Source organism: Polypterus senegalus, chromosome 2 (assembly GCF_016835505.1).
Source record: "Polypterus senegalus isolate Bchr_013 chromosome 2, ASM1683550v1, whole genome shotgun sequence".
NCBI lineage: Eukaryota > Metazoa > Chordata > Cladistia > Polypteriformes > Polypteridae > Polypterus > Polypterus senegalus.
In genome coordinates, this window is record NC_053155.1 from 130,770,702 (window position 1) to 130,779,048 (window position 8,347).

Consider the following 8,347-nt stretch of genomic DNA (forward strand, 5'->3'; position numbering starts at 1 on the left):
CTATACAATAACTATAATTGTAATAAACAAACAATAAAACAGCGGAGAAGCCGTGGATTAAACAAAAAGGCTGTAGTTATCAGTAGGGAGAGCGTGAATCCGCAGACACGAAGAGAAAGGAAGGGAATGTAGAGACCGGGCGCAGCGGATGGTCTTATATAGGCAGGCAGCCAGCCAACGACGTGGGAGGCGTTGGGATGGGGGACACAACGCTACCTCACACGGTGACCGAGGTGCAGGCTATGGACGTATATATGTACGTAAGTAGGATTCAGTTAGCGTTGGGAACCCGTGTACCAAATTTCTTGAAGATGGGCCCATAAGTATCAAAGACTGTTGAAAAGTTCAATATGGCGGCCGACAGTGGCATCATACCACCAAAATAAGTACATACATTGGTTTCGGTTAGTGCAGGGAAGCCGCCTACCAAATTTCGAGAAGATGGGGCCATAAATAAGAAAGTTCAACATGGCGGACGTTGTTGACCGTTATGACTATTACGCATAGAATTTTGAAGTGAAACCTGCTTAACTTTTGTAAGTAAGCTGTAAGGAATGAGCCTGCCAAATTTCAGCCTTCTGCCTACATGGGAAGTTGGAGAATTAGTGATGTTGGAAAGTTCAATATGGCGGCTGACAGTGGCATCATACCACCGAAATAAGTACGTACATAGGTTTCGGTTATCTCAGGGAAGCCACCTACCAAATTTTGTGAAGATGGGGCCGTAAATAAGAAAGTTCAACATGGCGGACGTTGTTGACCGTTATGACCATTATGCGTAGAATTTTGAAATGAAACCTGCTTAACTGTTGTAAGCTGTAAGGAATGAGCCTGCTAAATTTCAGCCTTCTACCTACACGGGAAGTTGGAGAATTAGTGACGTTGGAAAGTTCAATATGGTGGCCGACAGTGGTGTCATACTAACGAAATAAGTATGGACATCGGTTTCCATTAAAAGTTCAATATGGCGGCCGACAGTGGCATCATACCACTGAAATAAGTACCAAATTTCAGCCTTCCACCTACACGGGAAGTTGGAGAATTAGTGATGTTGGAAAGTTTAATATGGCGGCTGACAGTGGCGTCATACCACCGAAATAAGGATGTACATTGGTCTCGGTTAGCGCAGGGAAGCCGCCTACCAAATTTCGTGAAGATGGGGCCATGAATAAGAAAGTTCAATATGGCGGACGTTGTTGACCGTTATGACCATTACGCGTAGAATTTCGAAATGAAACATGCTTAACTTTTGTAAGTAAGCTGTAAGGAATGGGCCTGCCAAATGTCACCGAAATAAGTACATACATCGGTTTTGGTGAGCGCAGTAAAGCCATCTACCAAATTTCGTGAAGATGGGGTCAGCCTTCTACCTACACGGGAAGTTTGAATATTGGTGACGTTGGAAAGTTCAATATGGCGGCCGACAGTGGCGTCATACCATCGAAATAAGTAAGTATATCGGTTTCGGTTAGCACAGGGAAGCTGCCTACCAAATTTCGTGAAGATGGGGCCATAAATAAGAAAGTTCAACATGGCGGACGTTGTCAAACGTTATCGACTGTTATGACCGTTACGTGTAGAATTTCGAAATGAAACCTGCTTAACTTTTGTAAGTAATCTGTAAGGAATAAGCCTGCCAAATTTCAGCCTTCTACCTACACGGGAAGTTGGAGAATTAGTGATGAGTCAGTCAGTGAGTGAGTGAGTGAGTGAGTGAGGGCTTTGCCTTTTATATATATATATATATATATATATATATATATATATATATATATATATATATATATATATATTTATAATATATAACTGCCACCTGTGAAATAAAAAAAAACATCCGACAATGCAATGGCCAGGAGAAATTAAAGCCTCCATCTGGCCAGCACAATGCTCATGAGTAAAGTTTATTCACTTTAAAATACAAACCATCAAGCAATTTGCAGAGCTCAGGGATGCAAGGACTAGATATGGTTCTTTTCTGGTGTTCCTGTCACCAAAGAAGCCTTTATCCTGAAAGTGATTAAGCGGTTTAGCTTGCAAGTAGCCTAGAATAGGGTTTAGAGAACAAGCCAGATGAAAAAGAGTCCACAGTTAGGGCACTGCGGCTAAAGGGAAAGAGGGAGAGTGAGTGTATGAATATGTGTGTGTGTGGGTGTGTATGCTGGGGTGGTGGTGGGAGGTGAAAAAGGAGAGTTGTTACCTGTTCAGGTAAACTTATGTTGGCTTCTTTCCGATAGACTGTGATTTGAATGCCTCATTTACAATCAAAGTTTTCAGAAGCTGTGGTATTTAGTGCTGCAATTACCTGAGAGGATTATGTAAGGCCCTTTCTCAACTTTTATAAGTCTTATGACATTAGCTAGCTAATGCTATTATATTTTTGGCCTGTTTTCTGCTTGTCCTTTTGAAAAGGGTGTTAGTTGTCTTTTGAGACCATTGGTCTGAAACTCATCAGTTTTTGAATTAAAGCTTTGAAATTTAGTATTTGATCTTTGTTTTTGATACATTTTAGCATCGAATCCACTAATTTTGGACAATCTACATCTATTCTTGAGTCCCTGTACCAGATTTGATTTAGAGCTTGAATAAGTCTCTCCTTTGTCATACAGTTAATTACTCAAAAGTGTTGCTTGCAGATGGACCACAAATTTTCAATTGGGTTTAAATACGGCAAATTTCCAGATCAGTCCAATACTTTTTATTTTATTACTAGCAAAGAAATTCTTCACCATTTTTCATGAGTGGCACAGGGCCAGATCCTGTTGAAAGATGCCAGATCCATCAGGAAGTGTCTTCTTTATTTCTGGTACAATTCTTCTTTGGAGAACTTTGATATACTTTACTGTGGCTAGTGCATCATACCCTGGACTGGATGCAAGCCACCGACGCTGTAATAGTTGAAGCACCCTCAAAACATCTGCTTTTGTGGGTGTTTCACACAATGGTCAATGTAGGAATCACAAAGCTTTTCTCCCTGTGACTTCTGAACATGCTGATTTCTCTGACCTTGGACGTAGTAATGGCTTTTATCACTGAATAGGACCTCCAATCTTCCTTAATCCAGTTGTTGTATTTTAGTCCCCATTTGAAACGCATCTGCTTCAATTACTTTCATCAGGAATTGTTTTTTCAAAGGCCGTGTGGTTTTCTGACTCAATTCCAGGAGTCATCTACGAACCATAGAAAAACTGACTTCTACTCCTTTATCTCAGAAATCCCATTTTAATGAGTCAATTGCCTTTTAAGGTTTTTTTCATACTTTCCCATAGCTGGTAGTCATCGTGTCTGCTGGTGGTTTTCTTCTTGCCACCACATACCCGTTAGCATTTTGTCGAAATAGATCCCGTTTCCTTCTTCTTTTTGATCACACGACTGGTGATTGCCAGACTGACACCTACTGTTCTTGTTATGTCCCTGTAGTTTTGTCTGTGTGTTTGCATAGGGTCACAATATTCATGTACTTTCTAGGAGTCATGTTTATCTTGCACGGTGACTGAATCGCAACTTACGATCAGTTGAAACAGTAACCTCACTAACCATAATAAGTTTGATGCAATCTTGGCTGATGTAATGACTGCACATGAGCAATTATTGCCTCTGAATGACAATGTTGAAATATCCATTCTCGTCTACATATACAACATGTACGTATGTGTACAACAAAATAAATAAATGCAAAATGGCAGCTTTCCTCCATAAAAATATGATAATCAGTGAAAAAGTGAAACAAAATCACAGGTTTTTTCAATTAATTAGCACAAGGGTGTATATTGTAGGTGCCAGGAAGAAAGGACAGGTATCTTCCCTGGGATAAAGGAAGGTTTCATACCTGGCTATGAGGTCATAACAGAAGGACTGAGAGAAAGGGCTTACCAGGAGTAGGTCATTTTCCCACATGACATGTGGCAGTGTTTGTCAGGGCTGAGCCTGATTAGGACACCAGCAGGATGGCATGGGAGTTGGAGTCTGGAAATGCAGCCCTGTTGGGGTCTTTGGGAACCACCAGAGGGCACTGCCAGTGGTGGGGACTGTCCTGATTTCTGCACGACCTGGAAGTGCTGCAGACAACTTGGGCAGGAGACCAGAAGCAATTCCCCGGTCAACTTTAAAAGAAAGCCCACCACCTCACTTTAATTGAGTAAGAGTCAGGAGGCAATGGACAATATTCTTTTGGAGGAAGAATTGTGAATGGTGCATTTTTGCTGGTGTTATTGGGAAGTAAACACACACACACACATATATATATATCTTCTTATATAATATGCTGCCGTGGCTGTCCGTTTGTCTGTCCAGGATTTTAACTCACCTGTAACTCTCAAACAGTTTGACCTTTTGACCTGAAATTTGGTACACCTATACTACGTGACCTCTACTGTCTGCTTTTGGGGTGATGATTTTTATTACTCTTTTTATTTTTATTTTATTTTATTGTAGAATCAACTCTCGGCAGCAGGCAGCAGGGTGGCTGTGTGCCTCATGCATACGGGCGCCGTTCTCATCCCTACCACCTTCGCCATCACTTCCCCTACCTCTTCATATCTTAAATCATTCATGAGGCAGATTGAAAACTTAAGTGCTAGCTTAAGTGAAAAATGAAGAAAAACATACTAGGTAATTGCAACACAAAAGCTGACTTAATTAGTTTTAATGTGAGAAGATGCTGATGGAAGAAGACAAGAAGCGGGCTGCTAGAGTTGAGCTGCTCAGGATGCAGCAAGTGCATCAAACTCTGAGTAAAAGAATGCTAAACGTATAGAGAAAGAGTATGAAAACTATAAGTCAAGTATATTCACTGCAGGTTATCGTGCAGTTCGTCATTACTGGTAAATATATACTATATATATTATATATACAGTATCTCACAAAATACTGTACACCCCTCACATTTTTGTAAATATTTTATTATATCTTTCCATGGGACAACACTGAAGATATGACACTTTGATACAATGTAAAGTAGTCAGTGTACAGCTTGTATAACAGTGTCAGTGCTCAGACCATATAGCTGTCGTCCCAGAAGGGAGCCTCTTCTAAAGATGATGCACAAGAAAGCCTGCAAACAGTTTGCTGAAGACTAGCAGACTAAGGACATGGATTACTGGAACCATGTCCTGTGGTCTGATGAGAGCAATATAACTTATTTGGTTCAGATGGTGTCAAGTGTGTGTGTCAGCAACCAGGTGAGGAGTACAAAGACAAGTGTGTTTTGCCTATAGTCAAGCATGGTGGTGGGAGTATCATGGTTTGGGGCTGCATGAGTGCTGCTGGCACTGGGGAGCTATAGTTCATTGAGGGAACCATAAATGCCAACATGTACTGTGACATACTGAAGCAGAACACGATCCCCTCCCTTTCGGAATCTGGGCCGCAGGACAGTATTCCAATGTGATAACGACCCCAAACACACCTGAGGGTAAAGGTGCTGGACTAGCCAAGCATGTCTCCAGACCTAAACTCTATTGAGCATCTGTGGGGCATCCTCAAACGGAAGGTGGAGGAGCGCAAGGTCTCTAACATCCAAAGCTCAAATAAGATGTGCTTAGCAGGTTACCTCCTTTGAGACATGCAGTACTCTGTAATCTTCTTCTTACAACTCACAATACAATATAAAATATATACAAATTTGAAGGATGCATTGTTCCCCATGGATAGTTAATTGTGCTTATATGTAGTACATATACTCCAAACAGTGGGGTAGGGGATGATGGGCCCTTGGTGGAGAAAAACATGCAATATTACAGAGAAATGGGGTGTCCCCTAGGAGGTCAGACTTCACAACACTCTAGTTCACAAATCAGAAACATTTTAGGGCTGGTACAGTGTACTAAACCACAATTCAGTGTATTGTATATTGATTTTAATCAAGGCTTTCCAAAACTTTGTGGTTGTACAAGACTACATTTAAATTTCTGGGTAATGCAGCTAGGGTAATTCAGCTAGTCTATCTATATATATATATATATATATATATATATATATATATATATATATATATATATATATATATATATATATATATATATATATATATATATATGAAAAAGTTTGGGAACCCCTCTCAGCCTGCATAATAATTTACTCTGCTTTCAAAAAAAAGATAACAGTGGTATGTCATTTCCTAGGAACATCCGAGTACTGGGGTGTTTTCCGAACAAAGATTTTTAGTAAAGCAGTATTTAGTTGTGTGAAATTAAATCAAATGTGAAAAACTGGCGGTGCAAAAATTTGGGTACCCTTATAATTTTGCTGATTTGAATGCATGTAACTGCTCAATACTGATTACTTGCAACACCAAATTGGTTAGATTAGCTTGTTAAGCCTTGAACTTCATAGACAGGTGTGTCCAATCATGAGAAAAGGTATTTAAGGTGGTCAATTGCAAGTTGTGCTTCCCTTTGACTCTCCTCTGAAGAGTGACAGCATGGGATCCTCAAAGCAACTCTCAAAAGATCTGAAAACAAAGATTGTTCAGTATCATGGTTTAGGGGAAGGCTACAAAAAGCCATCTCAGAGGTTTCAACTGTCAGTTTCAACTGTAAGGAATGTAAATCAGAAAATGGAAGGCCACACGCACAGTTGCTGTTAAACCCAGGTCTGGCAGGCCAAGAAAAATACAGGAGCAGCATATGCGCAGGATTGTGAGAATGGTTACGGACAACCCACAGATCACTTCCAGAGACCTACAAGAACATCTTGCTGCAGATGGTGTATCTGTACATCGTTCTGTAATTCAGCATAATTTGCACAAAGAACATCTGTATGGCAGGGTGATGAGAAAGAAGCCCTTTCTGCATTCACGCCGCAAACAGAGTCGCTTGTTGTATGTAAATGCTCATTTAGACAAGCCAGATTCATTTTGGAACAAAGTGCTTTGGACTGATGACATACAAATGTAGTTATTTTGTCATAACAAAAAGCACTTTGCATGGCGGAAGAAGAACACTGCATTCCAAAAAAACACCTGCTACCTACTGTCAAATTTGGTGGAAGTTCCATCATGCTGTGGGGCTGTGCGGCTAGTTCAGGGACTGGGGCCCTTGTTAAAGTCGAGGGTCAGATGAATTCAACCCAATATCAGCAAATTCTTCAGGATAATGTTCAAGCATCAGTAATAAAGTTGAAGTTACGCAGGGGTTGGATATTCCAACAAGACAATGACCCAAAACACAGTTCGAAATCTACAAAGGCATGCAGAGGGAGAAGTACAGTACAATGTTCTACATGTAGAATGGCCGCCACAGTACCCTGACTTGAATATCATTGAAAATCTATGGGATAATTTGAAGCAGGCTGTCCATGCTCAGCAGCCATCAAATTTAACTGAACTGGAGATATATTGTATGGAAGACTGGTCAAAAATCCCTCCATCCAGAATTCAGACACTCATTAAATGCTATAGGAGGCGTCTAGAGACTGTTATATTTGCAAAAGGAGGCTCAACTAAGTATTGATGTAATATCTCTATTCGGGTGCCCAAATTTATACACCTGCCTAACTTTGTTATGATGCATATTGCATATTTTCTGTTAATCCAATAAACTTAATATCACTGCTGAAATACTACTGTTTCCATTAGGCATGTCATATATTAAAAGGAAGTTGCTACTTTGAAAGCTCAGCCAATGATAAACAAAAATCCAAAGAATTAAGAGGGTTCCCAAACTTTCAAATGACTGTATATGTATGTCACACACGAGCGATTAGGGAGCAGCTAACGGACCCGATGAGCAGTGTGTAATTGCTAGACAGGGGACTGCGACAGTGTACTAACAGCTCTCTCTTTATTTTAACAGGACAGATGAGAAAACAACCCCTTGAGTTCGTCTCCAAAATCTTAGCCAGACGTCCGTTCCCACTGGTTGTCTGTTGTATGTAACTCATGACTGACTGTTTTCATGACTTGCTAAAAGATTTATAGTATACGGGAACGGAATCCCCTACCCTTAATCTTGGTCTCTGTGTTTCCTTTCACAATATATAGATATATATATATATATAATTTTTAAAATTCCTTGCCTGTTCTTGCTGTCAAATACCAATTGGAGTTGAAGGAGTTCAAACTTGAAAACAAAAGCCTTAAACTTGATGAATACGCCTGAAAACATGGCTTTTGCATTTCTAAGGCATGCTTCTGACAATAAAAGTAAATTGGTTGAAATACTTTTTATCACAGATTATTGGTATAATTTTCTAAATGTATGGTTATGTTTCCTGCTTGCTTGCCTGCTCACATGTTGTATGTGGAGTTCTGAAATTTTCCACAGGTGCACCACCTATCACCAATTGCCTGTAGCCTTGATATACTGTAGTTGCATATTTTCCTTCCTCAGTCTTTCATGTTCTGTTTCAA